Raw genomic sequence first — 25,974 nt, forward strand, 5'->3', positions numbered from 1 at the left:
AGAAACGATGCACGGTCCCGCTCGTGAGTGGAATCAACGCATTGCAAGCCCTTTTTGATGCGCACTCGCCCGTGCAGGTTATTTTTGACACGCCCAAGGTACTTTTTCACGCTGCCAGCGTTAGAGTGTGTTTAAAACTACTTAAAGACTCTTTTTGATTTTTAATTGATAACTTGACTTGTGTATTGTGGATTTTTGTTGTTCTGGTCTTGTTTTGTTTAGATAAATATTGCCTATTTTTCTAAACTGGTGTTGTGTCATTTTGCACAGTTTTCATTAAGTTAATGTGTGTGTTGGAACAAATACTTTACACCTAGCACTCTGAAGTTAACCCTACTGCTCTGCCAAGCTACCAAGAGGGTAAGCAGGGGTTAGCTCAGGGTGATTCTCTTTTACCCTGAGTAGAGTTAAGGTCTTTGCTTGAAAAGGGGGTAACCTGACTGTCAACCAAAGACCCCATTTCTAACACTTGGTCATTCAGGCGTAGTTCTAGAGTGTCTGGTGTCTTTTCTGTTGTGTCCACTCTGTCTAATTTGCAGTGCTCATCCTTGATGATACTTATGTGGTCAGGGTGCTAAGTTGTGTTGCCATAGCAGCTCTTGATTCTCTAATTTCCTGGAGGATGAGATCAAGCTTATCCTTAGATGTTGTCTTGTCCATAGGTGGCACCATTTTGGGGGAACGCGCCTCAGGGGAGCCATCCGGAGGAGGGGCAGGAGTAGTAAATAATTTTTTACCATCCTGACTGCTTTGTTTTGGTGCGTCCCATGATGTCTACTCTGTGGCGGCAAGACATCGGGAAGGATACAATTTAAAGCTGGGATACCCAAGTTAATCGGAATGCACCAGGCATGGTGGAAGGGGGTGTAGCAGCCACGTGTGGGGAACCGGCCGGCAAGATACGATAAGGCCAAGGGCAGCCAGTGTAAGTTCCGAGAAACAGAGGCCAATCTGGCAGTGGAGTTTTCTTCTAGTAGCAGGATTAGCCAATGTCGAAAAGCACCGGTCCTCCACCAGGCCGCACTGCAGGCCTATACTCTCTGCATCAAATCGCTCTTCTGCTGCTGGGAGACAACAGGCACCGGCCCGCATCCAGCAGTATGATCCGCCGTCAGCCACAGCCCACAGCCTGCATTCACACCCCACAAGGTGCTTGGAGTGTCCGCTCCCCAGCTGTAGGGGTAATGGTTCTGCATCGGGCTGCGTGTGGGTGCTCTACCGATGTCTCATGCTCCTCAATCCGCATTCGGGCCAAAGACAGCACGCACCCTGGCCTGTGCCTCATCCAGATGTCCCAGCCAGCCTGCACATGAGTGTCACCCAAGGCTGGGCACGCAACTCCGGCTCAGCACCGAGTGGGTCTCCCTCCTGGCGCTGACCGGATTCACCAGGTCCCAAACACAGTCCCTAAGGAGCAGCAGCGCAGGCCAGCAAGCTTGCAATGCAACAAGGTCTCTGATCCTTACCAGATCTTTGCAGCGTGCTCCGCCTGTTCTCTGCGCTTCCCGACATCGCAGCAGCAGGATTGGGGACTCAGTGCAGTCGTGGTTGTGCGTGCATATTAAGAGGTCCAGGCCCGGAGCCAAGGTGTCAGGCGTCTGCCATCTTGGCCAGTAGCTACACCCCCCAACCAACAAACACACTTAACAGGTATGTGCAGTATAATTATTTTAATTTAAAATATATTACAACAGGCATTATTGTATTTGAGATGAATGAGAGAGAGTAGCTGATTCACAACAACTAAAAAGGAACATATATAATAGCTATGTACAAACAATAGGAAAAGATATAATAATCAACAAAGAAAGATTACTTTTTCCTTTTAGCATACAAGACTCAATCCTTAGGTAGGCTATAAACAGGCCAAAGAACAGGATGATTTGTTATTAGGAGGTGAAATATGTTTTTCTCAGTTTAACAGGGTTACATGTGGCCTTGCAGAGCCTTATGCCCACATATATATGGACTCTGACATTCATACTGCAACTCATATTCCTATTAACAGAAGCATAGAGCCACTGACACAGCCACTTAGACACTTAGAGGGCTGCTTATACATTCATGCACATATCCAGATATGCAGTAACATTCCCCTGTACTCACCATATTTATTTAAACATTTGTTGGAACACTCATAGGGGTAATGATACAGTCAGTCAGATATATAGACAAACACTGATACACCCTACTCACCCTGTCCAAATAAGTACTATTGCAAACATGGCTCAGGTCTTCTAATGCAGACTCTAAGTGTGCACATTTACTGTGAGTTTGAGTTCCCATTAGAGAATCCTCAAATTATCCTTTTACTACAGAAGATTGAGCACTCAGCTAGTCTTTAGGTAGGTGATGGAGCAGGGTGCTTTGTGGTTAAAAGATTAAACATGTCCTAAGTTTCACTGAGATAGAGATGCACTTGTATACTCCTATGCTCACTTGCAGCATCTAAGCCATACTGCTACTCATATAGCTATTAACAAACATAGAGAGCCACTCACAGCCACTCATAATCTGAGAGGGCTGCTTATATATTCATACACACACCCTGACAGCAATTATGTTTCCAGCATATTAAAGCCAGTTACATACACAGTTACATATCCCTGTAATTACCATATTTACTTAAATAATTGATGAGATACTCATAGAGGTACTGATACAGTAAGTCAGTTATATAGACAAATACTGGTACTACCTACTCACCTATCCAGACAAGTACTACTTTAAACATGGGTAAGGCCTATTACTGCACACAGTAAGTGTTCACTTTTATTTTCAGCTCATGTTCCCATTAGAAAGGCTGCTTGAGAATCCTCAAAATATTCTTTTACGACAGAAAATTGAGCACTCAACTAGTCAGTAGGTGGGTGGCAGAGCAGGTGCTTTGTGGTTAAAACATTAAACATGTACTTCTAAGTTTCATTGAGTTAGAGATGCACTTGCAAACTCCTATGTTCTCTTATACATGCAGTGTGCAGCCTATACTGCTACTCATATAGCTATCAACAAAAGGACAGACCCACTCACACAGCCACTCAGATACTGAGAGGGGTGCTTATGTATTCATACACATACCCAGGCAGCGCTTATATTTCCAGCAGTATTGCAGCCAACTGCACACACATTTACATATCCCTGTACTTATCACATTTGGTGGGACACTCTTATAGGTACTGATACACTCAGTCATATATCGAGTTAAATACTGATAGAGCCTACTCACATATGCATAAATATGACTCAGGCTTACTACTGCAGAACCGGCTGTGCACTTTTACTGTCAGCTCGACTTGTCATTATAAAGGTTGTTTGTCAATCCTTAAACTGTTGTTTTACTACTGAAAGTTGGGTACTCTGCTAGGCTGTAGGTAGGTGGTAGAACAGGTAGTTTTGTAGTTAAAAGATGAAACATGTCCTTCTACGTTTCACTGAGTTCTAACTAGAGTTCTTTTACATGATACTGTGGCAGAGGGGGTAAGAGAGTGTGTGATGGCATTCAGTTTCATTTCTTTATTCCTGAAGAAGAGTATAGGAAAAAGGAGGAGGTAGTGACTGTAGGTGTAGAGCAACAGGACACGTAGATTAGCATTGAAAATTTTAGAAAGGAAATAGGAAATGTCAATGCACTATCTTTTCAGAAACCTGAGTATGTGTGCATTTGTTGTCAACACACTCACTGCAAAAAACAAACTCGTAATGTAGTTGTGTTTTTCTAAAATTGAGCAAGATCACAGAGATGAGTGGTGGAATTTGGTGCATATCTATTTGTAGATGAACCATTTGATTTAGCCACAAAGCAAGCAATATATAAGTATTGTTACGATAAACTAGAGGATAATAAAATGTCAGCTAAAGCAATTCATAATGGATTAGAATTGATACCAATGCCGCAAGAACTTGATCAATTAAATGTGTATGAATCAATTCTAATACAAACTGTCTATCCATTTCAAGCAATAGTTTGAATGGAGCCGAAGACAGGGAAACTGCCATCAACAGAACTACAGAAAGGACTTAAAAGAAGAGTTGTCTATTTGCCTTTAGATTTTTAAAAATGATGACAAGGTGGGTGTTGAAAAAGATGTAGATGAACCACTCATTATTCTAGTAAATTGAGAATGTTAGTGGATATGAATCAAATAAAAAAAGCCACAATACACTTGAAAGAAAATAATGTTTTTATAAAAATGTTGATATTATTTGAGATGTTAGCTTTTTAGCTGTATAGATAATGAAGCAGTACAACCAAGTAAACGAATAGAAATGGACAAATAGAAAAAGTGGATAAAAAGAAGTCAGAAGAAATATATGAGCACTATAGTATTCATCTATTTCATTCAAATGAATTGGTTGGGAATGCAATTGATCTGTTTCAAATGAAACAAACAAGAGGAGCTCCAATGAGTGTCTGGGGAAAATGTTTAAAGGCTCTCTGCTCTCCACAACTATTTCTCACAGGAGTAGGAGGTCGCTATGATAACTGACTTGTACAAATACAAATACCAGCAGCTGATTACAAGTCAACAAGACTACATTCAGAAGACCGTAGGTTTTGACAATGTATTCCCTATATATTCCATCTCTTATTTGAGAGTGATTTGTCAGGACTTTGTTATGCTGTGAACCATATTCTTAAAACAAAAGTTAATCTGCAAAATCTTTCTGCAAGGGAGTTTCTTGATGAAACACGAGGTAAGGATGAAAATCTGGAGTCCAACTTAATGAATTTGATGGTATGTTAACAAGGGACTAACGAATGCTGGTACCGTTGTCATGGAGAATTTAAATGTATGCTCAGAAACGTAGGTTCACTTACTTGGATTGTGACACTTGTGCAGAGTATGCATTGGATGATTTACTAGAATTTCTAAGAGAAGCAAGCTCTAGCATTAAGGATATCAATTTGAAGACAGCAGGAGAACTTTGCTCCTTGAATCCTGCTAATATATGTAGGTATTTCAATCACAGGTTCATGCGATGCTGGGTTTTATATGCTATAAAACAAATCATAATCTTGGAGAAGTTACAGATTATTTTTGGTGAAAAGAATACCAGAGAAGAGGTGTTCCTCATATACACACGTTCCTATGGATAAAGGATGAACCAAAATTTGAAATGGATACTGATGATTATGTACTGTCTTTCATTGAACAGCATGCTACATGCACCATCCCAGATGAGAATACAAGATGTTGTTTTGGATTTCCAAGGCCTATCATTTCCAGAGGAAGAGTAAACAGCCTTTTCTGCAGTGAGGCATACACTCACAAGAAAAGCATCAAAAAGTACATATAATCTGAAAAGATCAGTGGCCTCCAAATATATTAATGATTATAATCTTGTCATTCTGAAATTATGGAATGCAAATATGGTCATATAGTTTGTTGCAGATAATTCCAATGCTGTTGCTTGCTATGTGACTTCATACATTAAAAAATCTGAAGAAACAAAGATTAAGGAAATGTGGGAGGAGATTTTTATGGAAAAATCTCTTTCTAAGAAATCGTACAGTTTCAGCTGAAAATACTTTTGCATCAGGAGATACGTTCCTTTGAGTGCTGTGACAGGATGAGTTCAGCCAGCTTGTTCTCAAAGTCTAGATGAATTGTTTGGGTTAGTCTAGGCCGTGCAAACACATGGAACAGTCTCAAAGTCTTCCCCAGAAATTCAGCACCTAGCAGAGTTTGATTCAGAGAGTACAGATATTATAAAAACAAATATGTTAAACACCGAGAAGCCAAGAAGTTGACACCTCAAAAATATGTGTCTTTACGAAATTCTGCAACACTATGGGTACAGAAACAATGTGCCAGGAAACATAGATGAAGACAAATAGGCTGTAGTTGGTTGAGGCAGTTGTTTAGTTTGGCATGCAAAAGGTAATAATAAACCATAGAAAACATACTTGTCAATCTGCTGGAAAAAAACAACTATTTAGCACTTCTCCAGCTATTCAAACCTTGGGGTTGTAAAACAGTTACTTGGACAATATGACTGCAATTAAGACTCTTTCAATTGCAACAGCATTGAGTGTCCAATATTTCCCAACTACCTGAACATGTTAAATGAAGAGACTGAACAAGAGGAAAAATTGTTACTGAGATAGCAAAGGATAGTTCACAAAGCAGCCAGATTTCTTGAGCTCTCAGACAAGATCCTCTTTAAAAGCCAATAATCGTAAAGGAAGCTGCCGTAGGGATGAATGAGGTGGAAACAGCAATGTAACAAGCAAGAGGAATTTTCTTTTACTTGGAACAGTTAATTGAACAACTGAATGATGAGCAGAAACAAATATATATGGAAGTCAATGTAAATATAGGACATGCATTACTCCATGAGAACAATCAATGTAACTGTTCAAGTTTTAAGCCAATTCTTTTGCATGTCAGTTGACCAACTGACACTGGGAAAAGCTTTTTAATCCAAATTTCAACCTCTTATCTATAGAAGACTACAGACATACTTTTGTCATGTGTAATAACAGCCCCTACTGCATTAGCTGCACACAACATCAAAGGAATTACATTGCATCTTCTACTAATGCTACCTGTTGAACACAAGAGTAAACTGGAATACCAAAAGTTATCTGGTGAAGCTTGTCAAAACGTTTTTCAGAGTCTTGAAGAAAGCAAAACTTTTAAACATAGATGAGGATGCATGGTCTCAAATTTAAAGCTCACTTTTGTGCATTTAAGATTGAAACAGATATTAAAGACAAAGGTCCTCATAATGACATTGGCGGTAAATGACGCTTACGGCCGAGCTGACGGCCGCCAACTTACTGCTGCACTGGCAAATATCCATTCAACATATTATGACACACACACCCCAATCAGACAGAATACAGCCACAAAAACAAATCCGCCAGACCAAAGGTCAGTGAGAAACTGGCAGTTCCAAAACCCACACCGTTACACCAACAGAACAACGCCCATCATATTATGACCCACGAATCACCACAGTGGACATTCAACAGTGGTAAACCATTGGATCACAATGGACACTCACATACAAAACAACACTGCTTTGGACAATTCAAACAACACATACCTGACAGTCATACACCCACACACCCACACACCTACACCACTATAAAAGAAACACCCACATTACTCACAACCCTTTACCAACAACAATTACTGCCAGGAAATTGACAGGAACAGTACAGAGACAGCTAGACACACACACCACTCACACCCATAGACCCCTCATGCGTCCCACATCACACACCTCACATTACCCAACACACCCTCACCAATACACATCACACGACACCCATGGCACCACAAAGGCAACCCCGTTTCACTGAGGAGGAGTTAAGGGTCACGGTGGAGGAAATCATCAGGGTAGAGCCATAGCTCTTTGGACCACAGGTGCAGCAGATATCAATTGCAAGGAAGATGGAGCTATGGTGGAGAATCGTGGACAGGATCAACGCCGTGGGACAGCATCCAAGAACAAGGGATGACATCAGGAAGAGGTGGAATGACTTACGGGGGAAGGTCAGTTCCACTGCAGCAAGACACCAGCTCGCCATACAGAGGGCTGGCGTTGGACCCCCACCTCCTCCCCCACAACTCATGGGAGGAGCAAATCTTGGCATTATTGCATCTTGAGGGACTCGCTGGAGTTGGAGGAGGACTGGACACTGGTAAGTCTACTTTTAACAATCATCACCCCCATACCTGCATGCCATCACACACCCTCACCCTCACACCCATCACTCCACCACATCCCATACACTCCACTATCACATCTCACTAATCCCAGTGCCAAACCCTGCATGCTGTACCAATGCATGGACACCCCTCTCAGCCATGCATGGACACTCATCATCTAAGCATGCGCAGTATAGGGAAACTGACATAACCACAATACACCAACATACACAAGCAAAAGCTGGCAAGGGAACAACAACCATAGAGGGGAAGCTATGGAAGCACAAATGTCAGACACCTGAAGCATAATACATCATTCACTTCCCCACAGGTACCCCAGCCAATGGCACTGGAGAGCAGGTGCCACCACTATCCAGTCCAGTGATGACAGTAACTCTACTGGACGATCTACCTGGCCCGTCAGGGACCACTGGACAGCCAGTCACCCAAGCACAGCCACAGACCACTACAGAGCCTCCCTCATCAGGATCCAAAACCACAGCACCAACCCAGCGTACCAACACCTCTGTCCCCAGGACATGTCAATCAGCAGTGTGATCACCTGTACAGGGACCCCAGGCCACACCTCGCACACAAGACAATCAGGGACCTGGGGTCAGTAGCAGTCGGCACACGGTTCAGGGGACAGAGGTACAGGCCAACAGGGACACTGGGAGGACTGCTGTATGCCAGGGGGAGGACGGGAGCAGGGAACCGACTGTCCAGGAGACATCTCTGAGATCCTGGGAGCCTACCAACATTCCCAGGACACGATGGGCCAGATCCTAGACAACGTGCAGGAGAACAGGCGGCTGCAGTAGGGACAGCATCTGGGGATCAGGGATGACCTGCAGGCCATTAACAACATGCTGATCTCCATAGCAGGGGTGCTGGCAGACATGGTCAACATCATGAGGGAGGTAACAGCACACCAGCGGGCCCTTGCCACTAGCCATTCTTCTGAACAGCCCTCCTCTTTCACTGCCGCTAGTGGCCCTGCCATGGGACCAACAGGCCACCAGCACCCCTCCCCCTGCAGAAGGTGAACCACCCCGCAAACGTTCTCTGCGAACCAGACAGTAGCCAGAGGCACTTGCCAAGACCACTGCCAATGAGACTCTCCTGATTGTCCCCCTTGTATCCCACTCAGTCACCTTGTCCACCTTGAACTGCCATTGCTCCCCTTCCTATGATACCATGGACAATGCACCTGTGCTAGAAACAGACTGGAACAATACCCTGACCTTTCCTCCATCATCACCCCATTCCATTGCACTTTCCCCTCTACATTTTAGCACAACAATGAACACCCTTGAATAAAACTCGACCACTAGCATTTCATGTATTGTAAATTTGTATTGATTGAAACAGCTACAACCATTGCAAATGAACTGTTCATAGAATGAGCATAGAATTAATGACTTGTAGCTGGCTGTTGTGATCACACCAGGAGAATGTTGTCATATCACCAACATCTGCAAAAATAATATCCATAGGTAACAGTAAGTAGGGCAAAGAAGTGGGTAATGCCAGCATGCCAATGCCACACAGAATACACCAATACTCATAGAAATGTGAAGTTGCACCGTCTCACCTCTGTGTCATTGGAAGTACTGACGTATCACTGATGTTCTGTGGCCACATCCTCATCCTTTGCCTCCTCGTCCTCACTGTCATCAGGGACCACTGCTGTCACAGGGGCATCTCCAGTCTTCTCCTCCTGCAGAAAAGGTACATGCTGTCTGAGGGCCAGGTTGTGCAACATGCAGCATGCCACTACTATCTGTCAGACCTTCTTGGGTGAGTAGCACAGGGATCCACCTGTCAGATGGAGGCACCTGAACCTGGCCTTCAGGAGGCCAAAGGTCCTTTCAATGATCCTTCTGGTTTGCCCATGTGCTTCATTATAATGTTCTTCTGCCCTTGTCCTGGCATTCCTCACAGGGGTCAGCAGCCATGATAGCCTGTAAATATTGAGGGGCAACATTTAGCCACCCACTATCCTATATGGCCAACACCATAGGCATACACCAACATCTATTGGGTGGGAACCAGGGCTCACCTATTAGCCACACCCTGTGCCTCTGTAGCTGGGACATCACATTTGGGATGCTGCTATTCTTTACGACAAATGCATCATGCACCGACCCTGGATACTTAGCATTGACGTGGGAGATGTACTGGTCTGCCAAGCACACCATCTGCACATTCATGGAGTGAAAACTCTTACGATTCCTGAACACCTGTTCATTCTGGCTAGGGAGGAGGGGCAAATGCAATATGTGTTCCGTCAATCGCCCCAATTATATTGGGGATATGTCCCATTGCATAATCCCCGGCCTTCACAGTGGCCAAATCCTCAACCTGGGGAAAGCAATATAGCTGCACATGCGTTTTATCAGGGCAGACAAGAATCTTGTTAGCACGATTGAAAACATTGGCTGTGACATTCGTACTGCGAAGCCCACTGTCACTTGGAAAGAATCAGTTGCCAGGAAATGGAGCACTGATAGCACTTGCACAAGAGTGGGATCCCAGTGGGATTACTGACAGCTGATATCAGGTCAGGTTTCAATTGGGCACAGAGCTCTGTGATTGTGGCCCTGTCCAGTCTATAGGTGAGTATTATGTGCCTGTCCTCCAGTGTAGCCAAGTCCACCAGGAGTCTATACACAGGGGTATGTCTCTAGCTCCTATTCACCCGCAGCAGTAGGTATCTAAGGGACACAAGAGTGTGTTAGGATGTCATAAACTGAACAATGGAGACACAACAGCAGTCCACAAAGTGCAAACATGTTATGGGACAGTGTAATTTGTGAAGTGTGTGCCTATTGATCCTGTGACGCAGCAATTATCAATAGACCCGTTCTCCCCCTGAAATGGCAACCGCCTGTCCTGTGTGGAGGGACAGGTGAAAGTAAGGTAATTTTGCCGATGTTGTGCGCCGTGGCGGTCGTGAACCGCCGTGCAATTCCACATTGGTTAATATTGGGCCCCATGGGGTACAGTGGCCAATGGGGATCTAGGCCGCAGGTGACAGTATGCACTGCCGCGGACGTGACTGCCATTTTCTGATTCCTCATTTGTTTCCTGACCTTCCATAGGAGAGAACCTAAACTACATGTGCTGCTGTGACCTGTGTCTGGAACCTACCATGGCCCGTGTGACCAGGGAAACTCCACCAGCCTTCACTTCTGAGGCGTTGGAGCGACTGGTGGATGGGTCCTACCCCAGTACGGACTGCTGTATGGGCCTCCAGACAAAAAGGTGAGTACACTGAGGGCACAATGCGTGTGGCATGAAGGCATGGAGTTGTGTTTGAAGGCCTCGTGTAAGGGAGGTGTGTGGATGTCCTCTTGGCGATGTACATGTTGTGGGCTGGGCTATGTGTGTACCAATGGTGATGGTGGGCCATTTGTGTGGCAGGCTTGACTGTTTGTCTAATGGTGTTCTCCTGTCTGTATTGCCTCTGCAGATCAGCGCCCATCAATAGAAGGGAATTTGGAGTCGCATCGCCAAAGATGTGCAGACCCTGGGGGTCTATGGCAGACGGAGCACCCACTGTTGCAAACTATAGGAGGACCTGAGACACTGGGCACAGAAGACCGTGGAGGCCCATCTGGGGATGGCCTCCCAACGAGGAAGGGGTGCCCGTTGGACCCTGAACCCCCTGAGGAGGTGGCCTACCCTGAGCTGGACAGGCGCTTTAGGGCATCACAGCAGCCACAAGGAGGTGAGAACTGTGGCTATCATCACAACTTATGGCTGGTGGGGTGGTATCCGGGTGGTGGTTGTGTGTCAGTGGGTGCCCCCTAAGCCAAGCCAGACATAGCAGTGTAGGTCCTATGGTGACTAAGGATTTGAATGTGAAATACTGCTTACCTAGCTTGTTGGTGTTCACTTCTGGGCTGGGCTGCGTGGGTCCCAGGTGTGCTGAAGTTGGGGGTGTGCTCCCTCCTCATTCCTTGGTGACTAGCCATTTCACTGGTAGTGCCATGCATAGTACGTAGGCCTGTTCACTGTGTGTGAGGGTGCTGTGTACACCAACGGTTGTGTTGGTGCAGCCATTGACCCAGTGTATCTTTTGTCTCTCTGCCCCCTTTCTTGTTTTGTCATCCTGTCCTTATGTGCATTAGCATCATCTGGCGAAGGAGCAGAGGCACCGGCGACAGAGGGAGCTGCATCCAACAGGACCCTGGAGGCAGAGTCCACTGACGTTGAGGGCACCAGTGGGACGGAGGGCGAGGGGAGCACCACGGCGGAGACTGGAGGAGACAACACAGACTCTGATACCTCCTCCGATGGGAGTCCCGTGGTGGTGGCAGACACCTCTGTGACCACCCCAGCTGCAGGTACAACCACCAACCCCATACCAGCACCGCCCTCCTAGTAGCCCCTCAGCGCGTTGCCCATGCCCGCTCAAGCAGGAGGGTGGGCATCTCCTTCGCCCCAGGCACCTCAGGCCCTGCCCCAGTTAGCCCTGCTGCCCTGAGTGAGGAGGGTATTGACCTCCTGAGATCCATCTCTGTAGGGCAATCAACCATTGTGAATGCTATCCAGGGGCTGGCAGCCCAGATGCAGCAATGCAATGCATTCCTGGACGGCATTCACGGTGGATTGGCGGCCCAACAGAGATCAATTCAGTGTCTGGCCTCCTCTCTGATGGCTGTCATTGTCCCTGTTTCAGCCATCTCCCCTCCAACATCCACTTCCCAGGCCCATTCTCCTCAATCCCAACCCATAACAAGCACACAGCCAGATGAGCATGCACACAAGACAACACTCAAGAGTGGCACAGGCAAACACAAGCACCACACTTCATCCCACAGGCACTCACACAAACACCATTCAGTTGCATCCACTGTCTCCCCCTCCTCCTCCGATGACACCTCCCACCCAGTTACGTCTACACTCACACCTGCATGCACTACATCAATATCCACTACCAGCATCATCACTACACCAAGCAGAACACAAACCTCACTGGCAGACACACCTCAACATCCATGCACCGGTCCCCTGTGTCCTATCCCACTGTGTCTGTCCCCCTGTCCTAAGGGATACAAAAGCAGGCACTCAGACACCCAACAGGCCATCCACCTCACAGCAGCAAACAGCCCATGCACCTGCACCCAAATCTAGCAGACATACACCTCCAACAACCACTCTCTCATCCTCCACTCCCATTAGTCCTCCCACCCCAACGGCCCTAAAAAGCTTTTCCTTTCCACAATTGACCTCTTCCCTACCCCTACCCCCATCCTGCACGTATGGGTAGGGCAGCAAGGACCCAGGCCAGCCAAACAGTCCATGGGGCCAGTGGTAGAACTACCTATTCATGGTGGCAGGGATTCCAGACCAACAATACTAAAGGGGAAGGAGCCTGCACCAGCTGGAAAGAAGGGGAAGGAGCCTGCACCAGCTGGAAAGAAGGGGAAGAACCCTGCACCACCAGGCAGAGGGGGGAAGAGCCCATCCACCCCTGCCAGAAGGCAGCCATGACCAGGAGGAGAGGAGACAATCTATGCCAGCGGAAGCTGCCAGTCAAACACCGCCACCATCAGCAGCTGTCACAGGGCCCCCACCGCCAGCCGTGGTTGTGCACCCATCAGAGAGTGCAGAGTCTGACCAGAAGACGGAGAGCACCAGAGCCAGACAGAGAACGCCAGCAGACAGGACACGCAGATCGACCCACACAAGAGCACCCAAACCCCGTCCCCAGTCCCGATGCCATCCACCACCCTCACCATGTCCCCCCCCAAAAATCCTCGAATTCACCGAAAGGGAGCTAAGGACCATGGTGGACGAGATCCTAAAAATGGAGCCACAAATATTCGGGTCCACGCACCAGGGACAACATCCGCAAGAGATGGAACGACCTGTGGGGAAGGTCCGGGCCATGGCATCCAGGCACCACATCGCAGTGCAGAAGACTGGGGGAGGACCATCACCAACACCACCCGACTACACAGACTCGGAGGAGAAGGTACTCGCCATCCTGTACCCAGAGGGACTCACTGGACTCACTGGAAGAAAGGACTCAGGTAAGTCATCTACAAATACCCCATATACACCATACCTGTAATGCATGTACCACCCCTCCCCACCCACACCCACCTAGACCCACACCCCACCCAGCCTTAACCCACCACACCCACCACCCTGCATCACCCACAACTCACTAGCAGGCCCACTTCACTCCTGCTGTGCACAGCCACCCACCCCTGCACGTACCCACAATGGAATAATAACCCCCCACCACAATGTAACCCCACCACTGCCACTAAATGCAATGAACACCTAACAAAGGCACCCTGGAAGGCCACTGAAAGGCACACCAGCACAAAATTGCACAGTTCAGTACACCTCAAACCCTCATGCATATGTAACATACATTTCTATGTCCACCAACAGGCACCACCACCCATACAACCCTAATGGAGGGATCAAGGAGTGCCACAGCACTCCAGGGAGACAGATGCACATCACAGGACACTGGTGAAGGATTCCTGTACAATGATGAGCAGGCAGGCCCTGGATGCTCACCATGCAGCAGCCCCACCCAGGAAAACACTGTCACCCCTAACACCCAGTCAAGACCAGCAGGCCAGGGGAGGCATACCCACACCAGTGGACCCAGGGCACAAACAGGTGGAACACAGCTACAGAGGCCACAGTCTCCCACACCCAACATGTGGGAAGACGTGGGCCCTAGTACAAGTGGCACATCAAGACCTGCGCAGGGGACACAGGCACAGGGGGCAAGGTCAAGTGCCCCAGTGGGTCAGGGGGTAGGGCACCGGATAGAAGCAGCAGCCCAGGACGTCATTGCAGAGGTATTGGGGGCCTACCAACATACCCAAGACAGGTTGGCAGAGATTGTATCCACCCTGGAGCGAAGTCAGAGGATGCAGCTGGAATTACACCAACAGGCCATGGAGCAGTGGAAAGAACACAATGCCACCATTGCTGAAGCACTGCTGCAGTTGGTCAACAAACACTCATACACCCACACCGGACAAGAGGCCCCCACAACAGCCCTGGACAACCAGCAACAGATGACCCAAGCAGCTGAAACAGCACAGGAAATACCCTCCCAGGAATCACAAGGCCCACCATGCCACCCCAAGAAGCTCCACAGCAGGAGCCCAAACGTAGTCGCAGGCCAAGATATGGCACTGGAAACCCAGCTAAGAACAAGCCCCACTCCAACAATTGACACTGCTACTACTGCCAAGCAACCATCCCACCCATTCACCAACTACACTTAGCTGAGGGCTAAATAAAGTACTAAACTACAAATAGGACCCACCTATGACATCAAACAGGCCTGCCACCAAGTCAGTTTTGAGGACACCCAACCATTACGACTTCCATCACTGTACATAGCACATTTCACTGTATTCCACCAATAAACCACATATCTCACCTGTAACACTGTCCCCTGTCTTCAATGTTAAACAAAATGGAGTACGGATGCAGCTGGCAGGGAACAACTTTATTGTCAATTTGTGCATGGTGGTGGTAATGTGTGTTTCAAATTAGTCAAGGAGGGAATGTATATATTGTCTGTCAGTACCATGCTGAAGAGGTCCATGTCTCGCCTATCATGACCAATTCCCCATAGATGACAAGGCACACTTACAGTATCAGTCACTAACCACATTTACAGGCTTAAGTCCCACACAGTCATTTCGTTCCTGGACTGGACATCTTCCCCTTCCTCATCCTCACCATCACTATCCTCACCTCTCTGAGGTAACTGAGCAGGACCTATGGCACCCTCCACCTCCAAAAGGGGGATAGAATGTCTCACTGCCACATTGTGCAGCATGCAGCAGGCCACCACACCCCACCCATACCCACCTAGACCCACACCCCACCCAGCCTTAACCCACCACACCCACCACCCTGCATCACCCACAACTCACTACCAGGCCCACTTCACTCCTGCTGTGCACAGCCACCCACCCCTGCACGTACCCACAATGGAATAATAACCCCCCACCACAATGTAACCCCACCACTGCCACTAAATGCAATGAACACCTAACAAAGGCACCCTGGAAGGCCACTGAAAGGCACACCAGCACAAAATTGCACAGTTCAGTACACCTCAAACCCTCATGCATATGTAACATACATTTCTATGTCCACCAACAGGCACCACCACCCATACAACCCTAATGGAGGGATCAAGGAGTGCCACAGCACTCCAGGGAGACAGATGCACATCACAGGATACTGATGAAGGATTCCTGTACACTGATGAGCAGGCAGGCCCTGGATGCTCACCATGCAGCAGCCCCACCCAGGAAAACACTGTCACCCCTAACGCCCAGTCAAGACCAGCAGGCCAGGGGAGGCGTACCCACACCAGTGGACCCAGGGCACAAACAGGTGGAACACAGCTACAGAGGCCACAGTCTCCGACACCCAACATGTGGGAAGACGTGGGCCCTAGTACAAGTGGCACATCAAGACCTGCGCAGGGGACACAGGCACAGGGGGCCAGGGCAAGGTCAAGTGCCCCAGTGGGTCAGGGGGTAGGGCACCGGATAGAAGCAGCAGCCCAGGACATCATTGCAGAGGTATTGGGGGCCTACCAACATACCCAAGACAGGTTGGCACAGATTGTATCCACCCTGGAGCGAAGTCAGAGGATGCAGCTGGAATTACACCAACAGGCCATGGAGCAGTGGAAAGAACACAATGCCACCATTGCTGAAGCACTGCTGCAGTTGGTCAACAAACACTCATACACCCACACCGGACAAGAGGCCCCCACAACAGCCCTGGACAACCAGCAACAGATGACCCAAGCAGCTGAAACAGCACAGGAAATACCCTCCCAGGAATCACAAGGCCCACCATGCCACCCCAAGAAGCTCCACAGCAGGCGCCCAAACGTAGTCGCAGGCCAAGATATGGCACTGGAAACCCAGCTAAGAACAAGCCCCACTCCAACAATTGACACTGCTACTACTGCCAAGCAACCATCCCACCCATTCACCAACTACACTTAGCTGAGGGCTAAATAAAGTACTAAACTACAAATAGGACCCACCTATGACATCAAACAGGCCTGCCACCAAGTCAGTTTTGAGGACACCCAACCATTACGACTTCCATCACTGTACATAGCACATTTCACTGTATTCCACCAATAAACCACATATCTCACCTGTAACACTGTCCCCTGTCTTCAATGTTAAACAAAATGGAGTACGGATGCAGCTGGCAGGGAACAACTTTATTGTCAATTTGTGCACCCTCCACCTCCAAAAGGGGGATAGAATGTCTCACTGCCACATTGTGCAGCATGCAGCAGGCCACCACTATTCTACACACCTTATCAGGCCCATAGGCCAGGGAACCCCCAGAGATATGTAGGCACCGGAATCTAGCCTTCAGGAGACCTATAGTACGCTCTATGACCCTCCTAGCACGTCCATGGGGCTCATTGTATTTCATCTCTGCATCCGTCCTGGGATTCCTCTCTGGTGTCAGGAGCCAACGCAAGTTTGGATAGCCAGAATCCCCTAGAAAATGCTGCAATACAGAGTCGTCATTGTTATGCCCCTTAGTCAGACAGGCTGGTTCTCAGCAATGTGTCAGTTAGTAACAGGGAAACTTACCTATGATCCACCCTCTGTCCTCTTGTAGTTGTTCCATCTTCTGTGGCACACTACTGTTTCTCAAAACAAATGAATCATGGACAGAACCCGGAAACATGGCATTCACATGGAATATGTACTGGTCTGTAGTATATACCAATTGGATGTTCATGGAGTGAAAGTTCTTCCTGTTTCTGTACACCTGTTCACTCACTCTTGGGGGGATGATAGCTATGTGGGTGCCATTGATGGCACCTATGACATGGAGAATGTTTGCAAAGGCATAGAAGTCAGACTTGATGGCAGGGAGGTCAGCACTTTGGGAGAATCACACATAGGATTGCAGATGTTGTACAAATGCATTCAGAAATCTTGTCAGTACCTGGCTAAACATTGGTTGTGAGAAACCAGCACCCATGCCCACTGTCACTTGAAAAGAGCCTGTGGCCAGGAAATGGAGTGCGGAGAGCACCTGCACCTCAGTTGGAATGGCACGCTGATTACGACTTCCGGGAGTCAGTGTAGGATCCAGTAATGCACATAGGTCCTGAATAGTTGCACGTGTGAGTCTGTAGGTGATTATGACCTGACGCACCACCATGGTCCCCATAACCACAAGTGGTCTGTACACTGATGGCGCCCTTCCTTGCCACAAGGGTCGGTACCTATGAGGGGTAAGAAAAAGGAGTGATGTGCACACATGCACTGGCATATTTGCTACATACATGTACTAACTACATTCTTCATAGTAGTGTCTGTACAATAACTGCAACCTGACAGATGTACATTTACATCACTAGGAGGGAACGGAGTAAATCATGTGTGATTATATACTCAATGGATAGAGACCTAGGTGCTTCTTATGGCTAGTAGGCCCAGCATTGTGAGTAATATGAATTTTTAGATGCGTAGGAGATGGCAAAATGTCTGCCCACTGTAGTTCTGCCCCTTCGTTGTGGAAGTGACCTAATACCGCTAGCGGTTGACGTCATAGCGTACGGCTGTGTTGACTGCTGTTCGTACCCTTATTGTCTAACATGGATGCCAATGGGGAATCCTGGCGTATCATGATCGCCGCCGGCAGTGACGGTGCCTTGGAACGTACGCGCGTTCTTCATCGTTTAATCACTTGACTCCCTGATCCTGTGCAGACAAGTACTCCACTCTGTGTACTGCTGTGGCCTGCCTCTGGCTATGGATGTTCCACGTGGTGTGGGGGAAAGGGCCCCGGCCTTCACCCGGGAAGAGCTGGAGATCCTGGTGGAAGGGGTCCTGCCACTGTACGGAAGATTCTACGGACGGCCAGAGGTACAGGTTAGTCTGGGTTTTGGGGGCACTGTGTGAGTGATGGATGTAGTGGACTGCACAGATGTGTGCTCCTGTGAGCCAGGATGGGCCTTGGTGCATGGAATGCTGAGTGCCACTGTCCTGCATGTCGGGGAGTACTCTCTGTCCTATGTCTGACAATCTGGCAGCTGTTGCCATCGTGCAGGTGCCTGACCTCTGTGTTCCATTTTTGTGTCACCCTACTAGGTCAACGCCCACCAGAAGAGGGCACATTGGCATGCCATCACCAAGGAGGTACGGACCCTGGGGGTCTACAACCAGCGGAGCACCCACTGTCAAAAGAGGTGGGAGGACCTGCGGTGCTGGGCCTGGAAGATCACTGAGGCCCAGCTGGGGAAGTCCTCCCAACATGAAGGTGTGCCCGTCGGGCACTGAGCCCCCTCATGCCAAGGATCCTGGCGGTAGCGTACCCAGACCTGGATGGGCGCTTGAAGGCTGCACAGCAGTCACAAGGGGGTGAGTACTCACAGCTCATACTTCAGCATGGAAGGATGAGTGTGTGTGCAATCGGGCTCATAGTGCTTAGATCAGGGATTTTGACTGGTGTCCAGCTACTGTCTGCTCCCCAAAGGGTGTAGGGGTGTCCCTGTCAGGTTTCACCTACCTCAGCTCCAATACAACCTGCAAGTGGGGAGGCAGCGGCCCACGATCCTCCAAGACAACGGATGCCCAGGGAACCAGCGGGTGGGAGGGTGAGAGGACTTCCGCGGGGGAGGCTACTACCACAGGAGGTAGTGACTCTGAGACCTGCTACGATGGGGGTCCTCTGGCGGTGGTGGACACTAGTGGACAAACCACTACCGTGAGATCTTCCACCACCCCCATACCATCAGCACCCTCCCTTCTGCCCCCCACCAAGTTGCCCATGCCCACCCACCCAGGAAGGTGGGCATCTCCTTCGCCCCTTGCACCTCCTCCCCTCCCCCAGGCAGCCCTGCTGACCTCACAGAGGAGGCTACTGACCGCCTGAGAACCATCTTTGTAGGGCAGACAACTATCGTCAATGCCATCCAGGGTCTGGTTTCTGAGGTGCAGCAGACCAATGCCTATCTGGATGGCATTCATGGTGCCGTGTCTGCCCTACAGAGATCTTTTCAGGCTCTGGCCTCCTCTTGGACGGCAGCCAGTTTCCCTGGCTATTCCGTCGCCCCTCCAACCTCCTCTACCCCTTCCAGCACCCCACTCGTTTCACCTGTCCAAAGCACACAATCAAACTCGCTTACAGGCACATCAACACACAAGAAGCACACTTCCAAACACAAGCACCACACCTCCCACCACAAGTATTCAACAGCCAACAGACACCTGCATACTCAACAACGTCCACTTCCCCCAGTGTGCCCACCTCTTCCGCCTCCCTGTCTGTCCCCTCTACATCCACACCCTCATGCACTGCACCTTAACTCACTGTTACTGCTCCTCTTTCTGTACTCACCACAATAGCAGACAGTCATCCATTCCCCTCATACAACAAACCTGCACTCACCACCTCCACTGTAGTTGACACATGCCGCACACTCACCCGACTTGCAGACACTCACCCAACATACATCCACACTAGCTGTCTGTCTTATCCCACTATGTCCACCCTCCCACCTCCCAAAACACTCCAATGCACCAAGACACTCACCCATCAGCCATCCACCACACCACAGTATACTGAGCAGTCACCTGCACCCACTACACACACACCTACACCCTATACATCAATTCTCTCTGCCTCCACACCCACCCCAATTGCTCCAAAAGAAATGTTTCCTCTTCCGTGCAGACCTGTTTGAACCCACTGGCCCACCCCGTCTTGTCCCGAAATGTGCCCACCTCCTTGCCCTTTCTGCTCCTTCCACATCGCAGCCTACCCCGGTCCAGCCTTCCCATTCCCGTGCCCCTTCTCCGGTGAAGAAGAAGGCCTGCTCGGAGCCTAAGCCATCCAGCTCCACCCGATCCAAACAGCCCCCACCCCTTCAAAGGAGAAGCCCACCGCCTCCAACCAACCAAGTCCAAGTCCCACCCCCGTCATGAATCCCCCCACCCCCTTCCCCCCCTTCCGTGAGGTGCCTGGATCCCCATATGGTGCTTCCTTTCAGTGGAGTACCCAGCACTTGTGGGAGTCAGGTGTGGCCAGTTGTGGCCAAGGACAAATTACTTTTGAAGGACTGAACATTGGCCCTGTTGGCACCATTTCGCTCACTGAGCTACATAATAAAGTTTCGGTGTAGCCTGTGTTTGTGCTGCACGCAGTTCCATCCTGGTGTTTGTTTAAATTATTTATGGGTATGGGGCTATTGTATGTACTATGGCCAAGTTGCAGTGGCCTTCGGTCGGGTACGTCCCTCTTGGTGTGGGGTGTCTGACTTGTGCTGCTGGGAAGGGTTGGGGGGTGTTGCAGGATGGGTTGAGTGGGTGGGTATGTAACTTTGCCCTTTCCTCCCTTGTGTCGTAGGTTGCGGTACTTACCGTCGTAGTCTTCGTCGGCGGTCTCGGTCATGTAGATATATGGCAAGGAGCAAGGCTGGCATGATCTGCAGCTCTCTGTCCATGGCTGCTGCTGAGCATTTTGGTGAACTCCGGTGAGTGTTTCTTTCTTTTGCACCTGGTTTTGTGTGGCGGTGGTTCCCGCCCCGGAACTGGTGGCGGAATGGTGGTTCATAATTTGATGGGCGGGTTGTACTTTCCGACGGCCTGTGGGCGGACTCTGCCATCTTCAGCGGGACTCCTTTTCTGGCGGTGGGTGGTGCACGGGATGCGTATGTTTCGTTTAGTTCATTATTTGGCGGTCCGGGCCGCTCCCTGTTGGTGGTTTCTACCGCCAACGCCGCATAGTTTGCAGCACAGCTAGTATTTTACTTTATTCAACAACAAAAATCCATTGTGTCTAATGCCTACTCTTTAGGAATCTACCTCTTTCAATGAACAGTTGCTACAACTGGATAAAGAACAAATATTCAAACTGACATTGTGAGAAAACTGAGCTGATTGCAGAAGCCCTCTCCCTTTTCCCCCAATTTTTACCTGATCCTGTTTTTTTCTGACCCTGATTGTGCCCTGGGTACTGCTAACCAGTTCCAGGGCCAGTGCTCTGTTTAGAATGGTAAACGCATAGTAGGCCTAATTATAATTGGCCATGACAACCTACTTATAAGTCCCTAGTATGTGGTAGGGCATGTAAGTTCAGGGACCCCATTGTAGTTAGGGCCACCATGGGTGCACTGCTGTGTTCTCTGGTGTCATTGTAAAAGCACCCTAGCCTTGCAGGCTGCTTTTAAATGAATATTAACCCCAAATTTGACTTTGGAAATAAAAGTACTTGCAAAGTCTTAAACTACCTTTTTTTTACATATATGTCATCCCTAAGGTCTGCTCTAGGTGCCCCAAGGGTTGGGTGCAGTGTACATATAAGCAGGTACTTTATAAAAGATGTTTAAGAAGCCACGGTGAGTGAAAAACAGCCAAATTTGTTTTCCTCATTATAGTGTATTAGCTCAATAGGCTAACATTGAAAGTCTTTATTTAAAAATATTAAAGGTCCTTATCATGAGTTTCGCGGTCCATGGACCACCATGACAGTGGTGGCAGTCCACCGCCATTGGCAGTCGGAGCGCCGTATTATGAATCATGTGGACCTGTGGAGTAAAGACCTCTGTGGTCCCGCCAGCACTTCCAGGAAGCGCAGACCGCTGCGGTCAGGAGGCAACAATAACAGGCTGATGGAGCGTGTTTTTTCACCGGACATATTACGTGGTTGCACACTGCCAATGTGACCATGGCAGTCCAACCAATATGTCTCAGCAGGCGGAAACAGGTAGTATAAAGGGAGCAACTCATCTGCAGGAAGCCTTAAACGTATGGTGCTGCCATGGAGCGAATCACACATGTTCTGCTGCTGATCATCGAAGGAGACCAAAATCCATGCTGCTGTGGATGCAACCGACTATAAGTACTCACACCTACCTGCATCAGCCAGCTCAACAACACAATGTTGCGCCATGATCTCATTGTTTCCTGGGTCAGAATCATACACAAAAAAGGATACATTCACGGTCACCAAACGCCCCCTTTGGACAAGTCACTTACACTGTACCACAACACTGCACAAATCCACATGTCTGACCATCTCAGGGATAGGGACAGTGAAGTTTGCACATAACACAAACAGCAAAGAAATATCAGATTTACAAATAGAATCCACACACTCACATTTCACACATGCCATTAACTGTCATCACATTTAACACACATATGCATGGAGCAAAAACACCACTCCCATGAAGCAGCCCTGCAATGGACACACACGTTACCCACATTGTAACACAATGGAAGGACAATGAGATGCACAATAGTCAGAGAGACAAATATACCTAGCTCGTTCTGCAAACAATACCTACACAATAATGATCGGGCATCAGGAGCACTCAGGGTAGAGGCCACACTAGGACAAATATCATTTTGCACATGCCCCTAAAACAACATTTGCACAGGAAGTGGCCTTCAGGTATCCCAGGGACAAAGAATACTAGTCTCAAGTGACATACCAGTCTGCACAATGTGGAAGTGGAAGTCAACAAAGCAAATACAATTCCAACTGCATGGGACATACATCTACATGAAATAGCTGCAAGATACGCACATCTAAATGGACAAATGCAAACAAAGGTAGCACAATTCAACACAGTCCATGTCTGCACAAATAAAACTCAAGCTGCCACACATTAGATGAATTCATAATAAAAATAAAGGGCACAAGTTTAACACATACATGCTCACATTGAACTACATAAGATGAAATGCTTACAATACCAAACAGAACATATTGCTATGACACCACAATTGCATTAACAGACACATATCCATATAGTCAACATATACGTTTGTCTTGGGGAACAGCAGCACTGCCCACAAAGTCAGATACTGGAAACAGAAAATGGATCAGCAAGCAAGATCAAACACACAGAACTTAGACAGACAGCATAAGTTACTCAGGAACAAAATTAAGATAGAAAAGGACTTGCAGGATAAATGTGAACCCAAAACGACAACACCTTGGGTTTATTAGAAAACCAAACTTGAAAAGTCAAAGGTCATTGGCCAGTTCATACAAAATTATACAAGCACATCATTGTGCTGTTACTTGACTCCTATTGCTGCCAGGGTACCTCCACAGGAAGGGGCATCAAGTGGGCAGGCAGGCACATTAGGAATCATCCTTGAAGGGGTCAGATTTGGGAATGGTGGGTTTTGGGTTTGGGCTTGGGAGTGGTGGAGTGCTTATGAGGAGGGTGGGCTTCTTCTTGGGGGGAGGGTATGGATACTTGCAAGGGGCAGGTGTGACAGGAAGGACTTGGAGGTGGAAGAAAGAGGGGAGGTGGGTGGAGGCCCCCTGGGTTTGGGACGGGATTGAAGGGAACAAGGAAAAGGGCAAGGTCAAACAAAAAAACTTTCTTAGAAACAAAGGGAAGATCAGCAAAAGGGAGAAGGGATTTGGAGGTCGAGGGGTTGGTTGTCTGCGGTGTTGATGTGGATGTCTTGGTTGTGTGCATCGGTGAGGTATGCTCATGTGTGGGTGGTATGAGTTACATGTGTGAGTGTAGGTGTTTGCATGTCTTGGGGGCTGGGAGGTGGACGTGCTGGGTGATGTGGGAATAGTGGATGAATGTGTGTCTGCTGGAGCGGCGTCTGCAAGTATGGTGGATGTGGTGGATGTCTGTGTGTCTGTTGGGGTGGAGTGTGCGGGTATGGTGGGTATGTCATTGAATGTTGTGGTAGTGCCTGTTTGTATATCTGATGTGGTGTGTTGGACAGTGGGGGTAGTGGGTGTGCCTGGGGAAGTGGTGGCTGATGTTGTGCATGTGGGTGTCTTTTGAGTGCTTGCATGCCGGTGTGTTTTGTGTTGTTTGTGTGTGCTGCCCATATGTGTTGAGGTGGGTGCATGTGATCGGTCTGTGTGTTTGGTATAGGTAGGGGAATGGGGATTTGGATTGGTAAGAGGGAGGTGAGACAGAAGGTGGAGGGTGACTTTCTGCTGTCAATGTGAAGGCCAGTGCCTGAAAAGATCTCTGTAGGCCAGACGTTGCTCTATGATTGGCTTCCAGCAATGCACTGGTCTGCTGAAGATGGGTGGCCAATACCTGGATGGCATTCACAGTGGCTGTCTGAGCCACAGAGATACTCCTCAGGATGCCAATAGCCTCCTCACTGAGAGAAGTAGGGGTAACAGGTGCTGGGGTGGAGGTGCATGGGACAAAGAAGATACCCACCCTCTTGGGTGAGCAGAAATGGCCAATTGGGTGAGGAGTAACAGGGAGAGTAGTGATTGAACTAGGGGTGGTGGACAAAGATGGTACAGGGGTACGTTCTGATGGGTCCGCGACCTCTAGGGAGTGGCCACTGAGAGAAGAATCCACTGATGTTGATGATGAAGATCTGCCCCTCCCCGTGGCACTCTCCTCACCCTTTGGCCACTGGGTCCCTCTGTGTCAGTGGTGTCTTGACACAAGGTCCCATGCCAGATGCTTCCACACTTGGCTGTGCCCTATCTCCTTCACCTCCCTAGGCTGATCCTGCAAAGACAAAGAGAAATACAGTCATCACATTCCCATGATCACACTTGAACAACAATTGTGATTAGCAAACAATACCATGATGTCAAGTAGGCCCCAGCAACAAACTCCACCTACGTGGCCCATACATCTATCATACCATATGCATGCATGGCTTGTAAACTGTCAACAGTTGCCCATAGGAAAATCAGGATCTCATACAACTACAATTGCATGGTTGCAATAACAGTTGTTATTCAACAAGTTGGAGACAACACCTTTAATGATTGCCTTTATTGTCATACAGTATTAGGACACGGCCACCTCCATTCCAACAGGTCGCGCACAAGGTCATGCATACATCTATGTGACACATGCACAATGACACATTAAGAAACAATGATCCTATAGCATGGCATGTTGCTAGCAACAATACAATAGCCTGGAGGAGGTGACATGGAACTACTCATGTCACATTGGAAACATTTCAACAATGCACACTTCACCAAGTGATATTTGTCCCAATTGAGTCATGGAGGGAGAACTAATGTTGCCCAGACATGCCACACATTTTTCATGGAAATGTACACTGTAGGCAAAATGTGCAAAATGTCAGGGAGATATGTTACTAAAAAACACAACACAATGAAGCAGCTAATCCAAGGGAAAACACCACTAATGTTTGGTACCCCTTACACTGACATACTCAGAGAGTATCATTAGATGCCACTAGTCGTTTGGATGTTGGAGAGGCTAAGAGATTAGCAAGTACTTGTGGTAGGCCCTCAACCTATTTCCCAGTGAGAAATTACA

Source organism: Pleurodeles waltl, chromosome 4_1 (assembly GCF_031143425.1).
Source record: "Pleurodeles waltl isolate 20211129_DDA chromosome 4_1, aPleWal1.hap1.20221129, whole genome shotgun sequence".
Classification (NCBI taxonomy): domain Eukaryota; kingdom Metazoa; phylum Chordata; class Amphibia; order Caudata; family Salamandridae; genus Pleurodeles; species Pleurodeles waltl.